Genomic DNA, 13,421 nt, shown 5'->3' with positions numbered 1-13,421 from the left:
GACATCGAACTTTTCAAAAGCGAGTTCCTTGCCTTGATAGCACGGCTGGACAACGAAACGAAAGAACTCTTGGAGCAGCCTATCACTGTTGGCGAGGTGAACTGTGCTATAGAGAGCATGACTTGTGGAAAGTCGCCGTGCCCGGATGGCCTTGGTGCTTCGTTTTACAAAGCTTTCAAGAACGCCCTGTCGCCAATTCTGACAAATATTTATAATGAAGCTTACGAAACAAAGTCTCTACCCCCGTCCTTCACTACAGCGCACACGATACTAGTACCTAAAACGGACGATCCCGTAAAATTACGTAACGTAGCTGCTTACCGGCCTATCAGCTTAACTAATAGTGATTATAAAATTTTCATCAAAGTTTTAGCTCAAAGACTGCAAACTGTAATAACAGAGATAGTAGGGCCACACCAGACGTGTGGCATCAAAGGTCGTTCGATTAAAACGAATACAAGCATCGCCCGTTCTATCCTGGAATGCTGTGATGTGACAGGAGCGGGAGTTGCCATGCTACAGATAGACTTTCCCCATGACGTTCTGTGGTGCGTGCTAGACCATGTCAATGTAGGCCAGGTTATTAGAAATGGAGTCGCAATGGCGTACAGGTCGTGCACTACGCAGTTAATAGTGAATAAAGTGGTCAGTGAGCGTATACCAGTGCGACGATCTCGGCGTCAAGGGTGCCCTCTTTCAGCATTGCTTTTTGGTCTGTATGTTGAATCTTTTTCCCAGTGCATTATAAAGAGCGAACAGATACGCGGTTTTAAATTACAACAAGTAGAGGTGCGTTTGTTGGCCTACGCCGATGATATTGCCACATTTTGTACAGACTACGACAGCATTCTGCATGTTGCTAAAATGGTCAAGTCCTTTTGTATTGCAAGTGGAAGTGCCGTGAACTGGGGGAAGTGTCTCGGGTTCTGGCACGGTCAATGGCCGTCTACCCCAGACACGTTCGCCAAATTAAGGTTTGTTACCACTCCCGTTAAATATTTGGGTGTGCCGCTGAGCAATTATATTTACAGTGAACCACATTGGCATGATGAGATCGATAAACTACGAGAAAAAGCCAATAACTGGAACGGATGGAACCTGTCAGTCTTCGCTAAAGCTACAGTATGTAACTTATTCTTCATAAGTAAACTGAGGTATGTCATGCAAGTGATTCATTGCTCGAGAATGAATGTCCAAAAGCTCCACCGCATATTCGCAGTGTTTATTTGGGGCTCCACGTGGGAACGAGCTAGCAGAACAAATCTGTTTATGCAAGTCCGTAATGGTGGGATTGGTTTAAGCCATTTGTTCTTGCGCCAAGTATTCAATCGTTTTGTGTTCTTAAGGGATGTGGAACACCCCTTCCTGCAGACAATTTGCCAGCTGCGATTACGTCAGGCCTTACCTGACTACGTTGTTTCGACAGAACACATGCACGGAAGCATTCGCGGTTTCCTCAAAGAAGTAGTTATGCGTGCGCGCTTTTTGTTTACTCGTTTTGTGATGTAAGTAGGAAAAAGTTATACAGAGACCTGCGTGAAATGGTGCTGCCAATGCCACTATACAGAACTCAGTACAGTACAACAAAGGGAAAAGATGTTCTCAAGCGTGTAAAAAGAATGCCTGTGCCAGCAGGTGTGAAAACTTTCTTCTTTCGCTTACACACTGGCACGCTGACAGTGAAGACATGGATGGCCGAAAGGGGATTTTTCCTACCCTGGGGCGTACAGTGTGAAATATGTAAAAGAGATGAAACAATTGATCACGTGTTTTTAGAATGTTGGGATGCAGTGTTTCTGTGGGATATACTGCAGAGAACACTTAAGAAAGATTTTCCCCTGCACCCCCAAGGAATCAGGTTTTTGGCCATAGACAGTGATGGTGGCGTACCCTATGACTTGATTATGCTCTTTGTACTGCACAGTGTCTGGAGATGTCGTGTGGCAGTGCGAAATGTGGATGTTGGAGCAAGATCGGCAAGTGAATACTTTAAGGATAGCCTTCACAGATTTGTGAAAGAGCAGAAGTCCCAACCCAACGTACCGGAATGGTTGCCGAAAGTAGAATTGTTGTTGATTCAGCGCTATTTTTAGTACCACGTTCTCTAAGACCAGAGAACGTTTTTAACTGTTCACCCTTTGTTATATTATTGTTTTGTTAACCAATCTGTATGTACTGAAACTGAGAATAAAAAAAAAGAAAAAAAAGGGGTGTAGCTCAGTGGTAGAGCGCTCGCTTCGCATGTGAGAAGTCCCGGGTTCAAATCCCGGCACCTCCAGGACGATTGTCCTTTTTCTTGCTTTATTTTGTGCTAGTGTTCTGTCGATATGATGGTACGATGACTTGGCACTGCGCGTGTTACTGCGCAATTCTGTTCACTCATCGTAGGCCATTTTGTTAATAGAATAAATTTGCGCCTTTCCATGATAAGGCGAGAGCATAAAGGCGGGATGCCCAAATAATTGGATTTATTGAGAAGCAATTACATATTTTATTGTTACATATAAAGCCAAATGAGCAGGAAAGAACGCGTTATTAAACTTACCTGTCGTGGCGGGGGTGTAGCTCATTCTACTTCCGGGCGCGCCAGCGAACGGACGCAGAATGAACGGCTCCGATGGAGCGGCGATAGCGGCCCGTGCCGGCCGCGGTAACAGGACCACCGTCGACGAAGATAAGGAATACGAAATCGTGCTGCCTACTTTGCCCACCGGTCGTGTTGTTAACAACACGTTGTTCCTGCACGGAGACGTTAGTGAGAGGCCCTACAGGGTCGAAGACTTTCGAGACGCCCTTGTCACAGCTGGTGTGCTCCCCGACATTGTGGCGTTGGGGGCGTACCAGATAAACCATGTCTGGGCGGTGACCCTCAACACCGGAGAAGCCACGAAGAAAGTGGCTGCGCTGAAGGAGCTGAAGGTGAAAGGGCGCCGCTGTGTTATTTTCGACCCTGAAGACCAGCAGGTGAAACATCGCCTGCATTGGCTGCTCTATGGCGTGCAGGACGACGATATCCGGACAGCTTTCGCAGTGTTCGGGAACGTCACCGAGGTGACGCGAGAGCGTTGGCGCGTCCGAGGCATGCGGGCAAGGGCTCAACCACTAGAAGCGTTCTCCTCAAGTTGAAGCCTGGCCTTAAGGTGGACGACCTGCCACACCAGGTTAGGGTCGCCGGCGAGTTGGCCCTCGTGGTAGTGCCCGGGAGGGCGATGCAATGCCTGCGTTGCCACGGCACGGGTCATGTTCGCCGAGACTGCAAGGTGCCCCGCTGTTCGAAGTGCAGGCGCTATGGACACGCGGACGCGGACTGCGTCCGTACCTACGCGTCGGCTACCGGGATTCCAAGAGCGGACGACAACGACGAACTTATGGACGTCGCCGAGGCTGAGGAGGCAGCGAGGGGAACCGAGGAGGCAGGAAAGCGGGCGGGGTCACAGGATACGACGGCGACTTCCGGCAGTGACGCCCCGAAAGCGGACTGTCCTGGGGTCCAACTAAGTGCTGGTGACTCGTGTCGGTCAACGGGCAACGAGCCGTCATTACAGGTCCTGCCTGCAGCGTCGTCGGGAGGCCACACCGGCAAAGGTGTCGTTCCAGCACAGCAACGGGCGACGGTAGACTCGGCTGGGTCAACCGAGACGACTGGGAAGGCTACGGACAGTCAACCAGCTGCCAAGGTCGGCGACTTTAAGACCTCGAAGGAGCCACAGCCGGAGAAGAGTGGCGTCCACACGCCTATCAATGCCGCCGCCGCGTCGAAGCGTCCCCTCCCCGTGACCAGCAGCGACGGAACCCAACCGCCGACGCCCGGCGTAGAGGAACCCCCGGCAAAGTCAGCCCAAGTACGGCGGTCGTCTCTGCGACCACGCCCGAACGGGTCTTCCGAGAAGCGTTGCAGCAACGCGGAGCCCGTAGGGCAAGTCCACGTACCGGCGCCGGATGGTAGCGCCGGCGATGGCATCGTCTAGCCACGTGCTGGACGCGAGAGGTAGGCACCATGCTGTTGGTCTCTTTTCATTTCGTTAAAATGGCGCCTGTCTGCCCGTTAAAAGTCGCGACGATAAATGTTAGAGGACTGGCAGGCAAAAAAAAAACAAAGCCAGCTTTACCGACTTGTAACAGAACGAGAGATAGACGTTCTGGCAGTCCAGGAAACGAAAGTCGATGGAGAAGAAGAGACCGGCAGCATGGTGCAACGTTTCACGTCTAGATTTTTTGTCGTAGTCAGTCATGCAGTGGGCACATCGGCCGGATGCTTACTTTTTGTTAAGAAGTTGCCGGGGCTTCAGGTGAACGCCCATTATTCGTGTGCGTCGGGCCGGTGTGTCTTTCTCGACTGCTCGATTTACAACACCGCATGGCGTATTGTTTGCGTATACGCGCCCAATAAGATGGAAGAGAGGGCCTTGTTTTTTCAAGGCATAGAAGAACGGCTGTGTTCAGGAAGGCAGCTAATCATGCTTGGTGATTTCAACTGTGTCCTCAGTGCGCACGATAAGACGAGCACTCGTGCATTTAGGGATAGGAGCACTGAAACCCTGACGCGGATTGTTGAAAACTGGGATCTGGAGGATGTTGCAGATACTTTCCAAAGTAAGAGTGCCGTAAAGTACACTCGATTCGAAGGTACAAGCCACGCAAGACTCGACCGTATTTACGTATCTGTCGACATCCTTCCGGAATGTACCAGTTACGAAGTAGTACCGGTGTCTTTTTCTGATCACTGTTCAGTGCTCTATAGCATGTTCAAAGCGAAGTAAATCCTTCTCGTGGGATTTATGGAAACTCAATAATAAGCTTCTCCAAGACGAACTTTTTAATTTGACAGTTAGGGAGGAAATTGGCAAACTAGACCCCAGCAAAAACCTGCACATTTGGCAACAGTGGGAACTGGGTAAAGAAACTTTAAAAATAAAAGCAATTGATAGGGCTACGCGTATTCGATATGACAAGAAAAGAAAAGAGGCTGAGTTAAAAGCGCTTCTCGATAAGCTACTCAAGCAGGAATGCCGAGCCCCAGGAAAGTGGATCGAAGATATTAGAAAAGTAAAGCAAAATATGGAGCAACTGGATGAGCAGCGTTATCGGGGTGCGCTTGTGAGGGCAAGGGCAGAGGACACAGCTGCAGGAGAAGCGCCAACGAAACACGCGCTTGGCTTGGAAAAAGCACGAGCCGAAAGGAACCACATACAGGGAATAGAATGGGGTGGTACCTTAACAAAAGACACAGACGGCATAAAAAGGGCTTTTACGGAGCATTATCGGGCGCTATTCGCATTGCATGACGTCTACTTAGATCAATTCAAAAGCGAGTATCTGCCTGCTATGCCCCGCTTGGATGACGAAAGGAAGGAAAGTTTGGAACGGACGATAACAGAAACCGAAGTCGAGGAAGCTATCGACAAGTTAAACCCCGGCAAATCACCTGGACCTGATGGATTTACCGCCGCCTTTTATAAAGAGTTTAAGAATGAAATTAGCCCTATCTTGTCGGTTATCTTTAATGAAGCGTACAGATTAAATACACTTCCTCCGTCATATAGGTCATCGCACACTGTACTCATACCAAAATCTGAGGACCCGGAAAAACAGAAACTTGTTTCAGCCTATAGACCAATAGCACTGACGAGCGTCGAGTATAAAATCTACATGAAGGTGTTAGCTCGAAGACTACATACCGTGATTCAGGAAATAGTCGGGCCTCATCGAACATGCGGAATCAAAGGGCGATCTATTGTCACAAACATTCATAAAGCGCGCAGCATTCTCGAGTGTTGTGATTATTCATTGGAACGGGTTGCCATCCTGCAGATTGATTTTGAAAAAGCTTTTGATTGTGTGGACCATAGGATTTTGTTTGCCGTTTTGAACCATATCAACATAGGTTCCGTTATCTGCGAGGGTGTTGCCCTGGCGTACGAAAAGTGCACGACTAGATTGATTGTAAATAAGAGTCTGGGGGCCCCCATTAGCGTGCAACGTTCGGTACGTCAGGGTTGCCCCCTCAGCCCCTTGTTATTTTGCATTTATATTGAAACACTGCGCTTGAGTATAAGCACTAACAGTAGAATCAATGGTTTTCTGTTATTGTCAGCCCAAGTAAAGCTCCTTGCGTATGCAGACGCTGTAGCTATTTATACAAGAGACGAACGCAGCGTAATTCAGACAGTCGATACTGTGCGCAAATTCAGCCAAATTACAGGAAGTGGGGTTAACTGGTCTAAGTGCCTCGGGCTCTGGCATGGATCGTGGCCAATTAAGCCAGACCACTTTGCTAACGTGCCTTGGGCGACGACCCCAGGCAAGTACTTGGGCGTTCCACTCGACTGCTATCGCGACAGCGATCAGTATTGGAAAGGGCAGGCTAAAGACACACAGGAGAAAGCGGAAAAGTGGAAAGGAGCCACATTATCGATCTTTGCCAGAGCCACCGTTTCCAACCTGTTCTTTATCAGCAAGCTCTGGTATGTCATGCAGGTGTTGCATTGTTCCCGGACAAATGTGCAGAAGTTCCACAGAATATTTGCGATATTTGTCTGGGCTTCTGGATGGGAACGATGCAGTCGTACGAACCTATTTCGACGGGTAAAAGACGTAAAAGACGGGGGGCTCCGACTGGGCCACCTCTTCTTGCGCCAGCTAGTTAACCGGTTTGTTTTTTAGGGATGTAACAGATCCGTTCCTGCTCACACTATGTCAATTGCGACTGTGTAGAGCACTCCCCAAATACGTTGTGTCAACCGAAGATTGTATAGGAGGGATCGGGGGTTATTATAAGGAAATTGTGCCCAGTGTAAGATTCCTTAGTGTACGCTTTTCACGAGAGTACCTTTCTCATGTCAAAAGGAAAGAACTTTATTTTGCATTATGTGATGTTGTTTTTCCAGTGCCGCTGTACCGATCATTGTACAGTGGAGGCCCAGGCAGCAATGTTTTAAAGAGGGTCAAAAAATGCATGTACAGCCGGGAACCAAAACATTTTTCTTTACACTGCATTCGGGAACATTACCAGTTAAAATTTTTTTTGGAGGGAAAGGGATGTTTTTTGCCTTGGGGTACGCATTGTTTAATCTGTAAGTCGTCGGAAACCATAGATCACGTCTTTTTACATTGTTGGGAGGGGGTTTATTTTTGGGACGTATTACAGAGAACAGTCAAAAAAGAATTACCGCTGCACCCGTATGGCATCCGGTTTTTCTGCGTAAAGAATGAAGACGGCGTTCCGTTCGACGCAATTATGCTCCTGGGCCTCCACTCTTTGTGGAGATCGCGAATGGCAGGCTACCACTTTGACAAAGATGCGCGGCCTGCACGAGCGTATTTCAGAGAGAGCATGCATTGGTTTCTAGAAATACATAAAGCGGCACCGGAACCACCCGAGTGGCTCTCAAGACTAGAGCCGCTGGTGACTTTACCTGAATTTTAATATGACGACACCAGCCTGACGCTGGTTGACAACAAAGTCGCCGTATGCACTTTGTACATTGGTTCCTTTTATGACAAGTGTTGATTGTACTATATGTTGTGTACCTAAGACAGGTAATAAAAAAGCGGGGGTGTAGCTCAGTGGTAGAGCGCTCGCTTTGCATGTGAGAAGTCCCGGGTTCAAACCCCGGCACCTCCAGGACGATCGTCCTTTTTTTGTTTTATTTTGTGCTAGTGTTCTGTCGATATGATTGTACGATGACTCGGCACTGCGCGTGTAAGATCGCAGTTCTGTTCAGACATAGTCGCAATTTTGTTAATGGAATAAGTTGGCGCATTTCCGTGATAAGGCAAAGAGCATAAAGCCGCGATGCCCAAATAATTGGATTGAATCAGAAGCAATTACATATTTTATTATTATTAATAAAGACAAATGAGCAGGAAAGAACGCGTTATTAAACTTACCTGTCGTGGCGGCGGTGTAGCTAGTGGTAGAGCGCTCGCTTTGCATGTGAGAATTCCCGGGTTCAAATCCCGGCACCTCCAGGACGATTGTCCTTTTTTTGCTTTATTTTGTGCTAGTGTTCTGTCGATATGATGGTACGATGACTCGGCACTGCGCGTGTAAGATCGCAGTTCTGTTCAGACATCGTCGCCATTTTGTTAATGGAATAAATTGGCCCATTTCCGTGATAAGTCAAAGAGGATAAAGCCGCGATGCCCAAATAATTGGACTGAATGAGAAGCAATTACATATTTTATTATTATTAATAAAGACAAATGAGCAGGAAAGAACGCGTTATTAAACTTGCGTGTCTGTCGGGGGTGTAGCTCTTATTCTACTTCCGGCCGCGCCAGCGAACGGACGAACAATGAACGGCTCCGATGGAGCGGCGATAGCGGCCCGTTCCGGCCGCGGTAACAGGATCACCGTCGACGACGATAAGGATTACGAGATTGTACTGCCTACTTTGCCCACCGGTCGTGTTGTTAACAACACCTTGTTCTTGCACGGAGACGTGCGTGAGAGGCCCTACAGGGTCGAAGACTTCCGAGACGCCCTTGTCACTGCTGGTGTGCTCCCCGACGTGCTGGCGCTGGGGGCGTACCAGATTAACCATATCTGGGCGGTCACCCTGAACACCGGAGAAGCCACAAAGAAACTCGCCGCCATGAAGGAGTTGAAGGTGTAAGGGCGTCGGTGTGTCATTTTCGACCCCGAAGACCAAAGGTCTAACTTCGCCTGCACTGGCTGCTCTACGGCGTGCTAGACGAAGACATTCGGACAGCTTTCGCGGCGTTCGTGAACGTAACCGAAGTGACGCGCGAGCGTTGGCGTGTCCAAGGCATGCGAGAAAAGGGCTCAACCACGAGGAGCGTGCTACTCAAATTGAAGCCTGGTCTCAAGGTTGACGACCTGCCCCACCAGGTTCGTGTCGCCGGCGAGTTGGCCCTCGTGGTGGTTCCCGGGCGAGCAATGCAGTGCCTGCGCTGCCATGAAAGGGGCACGTACGCCGTGACTGCAGGGTGCCTCGGTGTTCGAAGTGCCGGCGCCAAGGACATGCTGACGCAGACTGTGTCCGTACCTACGCGTCGGCGACCGGACTGCCTAGGGCGGAGGAACACGAGGAGCTCATGCACGTAGCCGAGGCTGAGGAGGCAGCCAGGGGAACCGATGAGACCGGAAAGCGGGCGGGGCCAAAGGACACGTTGTTTCTTTCCGGTGGTGAGGCCCCGAAATGGGATGGCCGGGAGGAAAAAGAAGTGGCAGGGGACTCGTCTGCCTCTCTGCCTCGAAGGGCAACGAGCCGAAAAAACAGGCGCTGACTGCGTCTGCTGGAGCCGACCACCACAGGCTTACCGAACCGACGCACCAAGGGGCGACGGGTGATTTGGAAAGGTCGAGCGATACGGCTGGGAAGGAGACGGAGAGCTCGCCAGGAACCACCTGCGGCGAGCACAAAAGCCGCAGCGAGCCACAGGCAGAGAAGGGGGGCGTCCGGACGCCTACCAATGCCGCCGCGGCGTCGAAGCGCCCGCACCCCCAGACCAGCAACGACGGCACCCAGCCGAGGGCGCCTGGCATCGAGGAACCCCCGGCAAGGACAACCCAAGTACGGCGGTCGTCTCTGCGACCGCGCCCAAACGTCCCGTCCGACAAGCGAGGCGGCAACGCCGAGCCAGTCGGGCAAGTTCATGTACCGGCGCCGGACGGCACCGCCGGCGATGGCATCGTCTAGCCACGCGCTAGACGTGAGAGGTAAGCACAGTGCTGCTGGTCTCTTTTTCGTTTCGTTAAAATGGCTCCTGCATGTCCGTTAAAAGTTGCCACCATAAATGTGAGAGGACTGGCAGGAAAAAGGAAGCAAAGCCAGCTTTATCGACTTTTAACGGAACGCGACATAGATGTGCTGGCGGTGCAGGAAACGAAAGTTGATGGCGAAGAAGAGACCGGCAGCATGGTGCGGCGTTTCACGTCTAGGTTTTTTGTTGTAGTCAGCCGCGCATTGGGCACGTCGGCTGGCTGCGTACTTTTTGTGAAGAAGTTGCCGATGCTCCAAGTGAGCGGACATTTTTCCTATCCGAAGGGTCGGTGTGTGGCTCTCGATGTTTCTTTGAACAATGTCGAGTGGCGTATCGTGTGTGTGTACGCGCCCAACAAGGTAGAAGAAAGGGTCCTGTTTCTTCACGGCCTTGAACAACAACTATGTGCAGAAAGGCAGACAATATTGTTGGGCGACTTTAACTGTGTACTCAGCGCACGCGATAAGAGGAGCACGCGGGGCTTCAGAGAAAGGAGCACTGATGTCCATATGCAGAGTGTCGAGAACTGGGATCTTGAGGATGTCGCAGAATGTCTTCAATATACGAGTGCGATTAAGTACACGCGTTTCGAAGGGCCTAGTTATGCGAGACTTGACCGCATTGATGTATCCGTTGACATCCTGCCGGCATGTACTAGTTATGCTGTTCTCCCGGTGTCGTTTTCAGACAACTGCTTAGTGGAATGCTCTATCGGAAATAATAAGCGAACCAACTCTTTCTCGTGGGAAACATGGAAATTAAATAGGAAGCTGCTGGAGGAAGAAGAATTTAATTCAAGTGTAATCGAGGAAATTGGCAAATTAGAACCAAGCAAAAGTCTCCATATTTGGCAACAGTGGGTGCTGTGTAAAGAAACTATAAAATTAAAAGCAATTGACAGGGCAACGCGCATTCGGTACGACCAGAGAAAGAAAGAAACGGAAATGAAAGAGCTTCTTGATAAGCTACTAAAGCATGAATGCCGAGCCCCCGGCAAATGGACAGAAGACATAAGAAAAATAAAACAAAATATAGAGCAGCTGGACGAACAGCGTTATCGGGGTGCGCTTGTGAGGGCAAGGGCAGAGGACACCGCTGCAGGCGAAATGCCATCGAAACGGGCCTTAGGCTTGGAAAAAGCACGTGCCGAAAAGAACCACGTACGCGAGATAGAATGGGGCGGTACCGTATAAACGGACACAGAGGGTATCACGAGAGTATTTACTGAACATTATCGGAAGCTGTTTGCAATGCACGACATCGACTTTCAACATTTCAAGGATGAATTTCTGCCCGTATTACCCCGTCTGGACGACGAAAGAAAAGAGAGTTTGGAGCGTGAAATAACAGTTACTGAAATTGAGGATGCCATAGACAAGCTAAACCCTGGAAAGTAGCCTGGACCGGACGGATTCACTGCCGCGTTTTATAAAGTATTCAAACATGACATTAGCCCTATCCTGACAGTAATATTTAATGAAGCATATAAATTAAATACGTTGCCTCCATCATACAGGTCATCCCATACCGTTCTCGTACCTAAAACCGAGGATGTATATAAACTAAGATCTGTATCAGCATATCGACCCATAGCCCTAACAAATGTAGAGTACAAAATCTACATGAAAGTATTGGCTCGCAGGTTGCAGACTGCGATACAGGACAACGTCGGGCCCCACCAAACATGTGGTATTAAAGGGCGATCCATTGTTCTGAATATTCACAAAGCGCAAAGCATTCTCGAGTGCTGTGATTACTCTGATGATCGGGTCGCTATTTTACAGATTGACCTTGAAAAAGCTTTCGACTTTGTTGATCACAGAATTTTGTTTGCTGTTTTAAATCATGTTAACCTTGGTTCTGTTATATGTGAGGGAGTGGCCCTGGCGTACCGAAACTGCACGACGAGGTTGATTGTAAATAAGAGTCTGGGGGCCCGCATTAACGTGCAGCGTTCGGTTCGTCAGGGTTGCCCCCTAAGCCCTCTGTTATTTTGTAATTATATAGAAACTCTGTACATGAAAATAATTAATAACAATAGCATCCTTGGTTTCCAGTTGCAAGCAGTCGAACTGAAGCTGTTAGCATATGCAGATGACATTGCTATTTTCACAAGGGATCGGAAGAGTATAGCGCAGGCCGTCTAAACAGTGCGTGAATTCAGCAAGGCTACGGGGAGTGGCGTGAACTGGTCCAAGAGCCTCGGGCTCTGGCATGGATCGTGGCCATCGAAGCCGGACCACTTTGCTAACGTGCCTTGGGTGACGACCCCAGGCAAGTACTTGGGCGTTCCGCTCGACTGTTATCGCGACAGCGATCAGTATTGGAAAGGGCAGGCTAAAGAAACACAGGAGAAAGCGGAGAAGTGGAAAGGGGCCGCCTTGTCGATCTTTGCCAGAGCCACCGTTTGCAACCTGTTCTTTATCGGCAAGCTCTGGTACGTCATGCAGGTGTTGCATTGTTCCCGGACAAATGTGCAGAAGTTCCACGGAATATTTGCTATATTTGTCTGGGCTTCTGGATGGGAACGATGCAGTCGTACGAACTTGTTTCGACGGGTAAAAGACGGGGGGCTCGGACTGGGCCACCTTTTCTTGCGCCAGCTAGTTAACCGATTTTTGTTTTTTAGGGATGTGACAGATCCGTTTCTGCGCACACTATGTCAATTGCGACTGGGTAGAGCACTCCCCTATTATGTTGTGTCAACCGAAGATTGTGTGGGAGGGATCGGAGGTTATTTTAAGGAAATTGTGTCCAGTGTAAGATTCCTCTGTGTACGGTTTTCGCGAGAGTACCTTTCTCATGTCAAACAAAAGGAACTTTATTTTGCATTGTGTGATGTAGTTTTTCCAGTGCCCCTGTACCGGTTATTGTACAGTGGAGGCCCAGATAGCGATGTCTTAAAGAGGGTTAAGAAAATGCATGTGATGCCGGGAACCAAAACTTTTTTCTTTAAATTGCATACCGAAACATTGCCTGTTAAAACATTTTTGGAGAAAAGGGGATGCTTTCTGCCTTGGGGTACGCATTGTATTATTTGTAAGCTGCCAGAAACCATAGATCATGCCTTTTTACATTGTTGGGAGGGTGTTTATTTTTTGGGATGTGCTACAGAGAGCTATTCAGAAAGATCTTCCTTTGGACCCATAGGGCATTAGGTTTTTGAGAGTAAAGAACGAAGATGGCGTACCATTTGACGCGATCATGCTCCTGGGCCTTCACTCTTTGTGGCGTTCCAGAATGGCAGGTCAGCATTTCGACAAGGATGCGCGGCCTGCCCGAGCTCATTTCAGAGAGTGTGTGCACTGGTTCCTGGAGATTCATAAAGCGGCACAGGAACCACCCGACTGGCTCTCAAGATTAGAGCCACTTGTAACTACCAGCACGTTGCTGGTTGATATCTGTCACCTCATGTAGAGTGTACATAGTGTAGTTTCAAAGCAGTGTTGTCTGTGTAATGTTTTTGTACCAAAGCCAGGTAATAAAGAAAAAAAAATGTCGGGGGTGTAGCTCAGTGGTAGAGCGCTCGCTTCGCATGTGAGAAGTCCCGGGTTCAAACCCCGGCACCTCCAGGATGATCGTCCTTTTTTTGCTTTATTTTGTGCTAGCGTTTTGTCGATATGATGGTACAATGACTCGGCACTGCGCGGGTAAGATCGCAGTTCTGTTCAGACATCGTCGCCATTTTGTTA

At 49.2% G+C, this 13,421-nt stretch overlaps 3 non-coding genes across 3 annotated transcripts; all 3 read left to right on the top strand.

Annotated features, from left to right (window-relative positions):
• Positions 1-2,206: 2,206 nt before the first annotated feature.
• On the top strand, positions 2,207-2,278 carry Trnaa-cgc (transfer RNA alanine (anticodon CGC)). The gene has a single exon. It is a non-coding gene; the product is annotated as a tRNA-Ala (tRNA).
• Positions 2,279-7,552: 5,274 nt separating this feature from the next.
• On the top strand, positions 7,553-7,624 carry Trnaa-ugc (transfer RNA alanine (anticodon UGC)). Its single transcript has one exon. It is a non-coding gene; the product is annotated as a tRNA-Ala (tRNA).
• Positions 7,625-13,229: 5,605 nt separating this feature from the next.
• Trnaa-cgc (transfer RNA alanine (anticodon CGC)) lies at positions 13,230-13,301 on the top strand. Its single transcript has one exon. It is a non-coding gene; the product is annotated as a tRNA-Ala (tRNA).
• Positions 13,302-13,421: the final 120 nt, after the last annotated feature.

The sequence above is a fragment of the Rhipicephalus sanguineus genome, chromosome 4 (genome assembly GCF_013339695.2).
Source record: "Rhipicephalus sanguineus isolate Rsan-2018 chromosome 4, BIME_Rsan_1.4, whole genome shotgun sequence".
Classification (NCBI taxonomy): Eukaryota; Metazoa; Arthropoda; class Arachnida; order Ixodida; family Ixodidae; genus Rhipicephalus; species Rhipicephalus sanguineus.
Note: the sequence above shows the minus strand (reverse complement) of the source record. Positions and strands in the feature narration are given on the sequence as shown.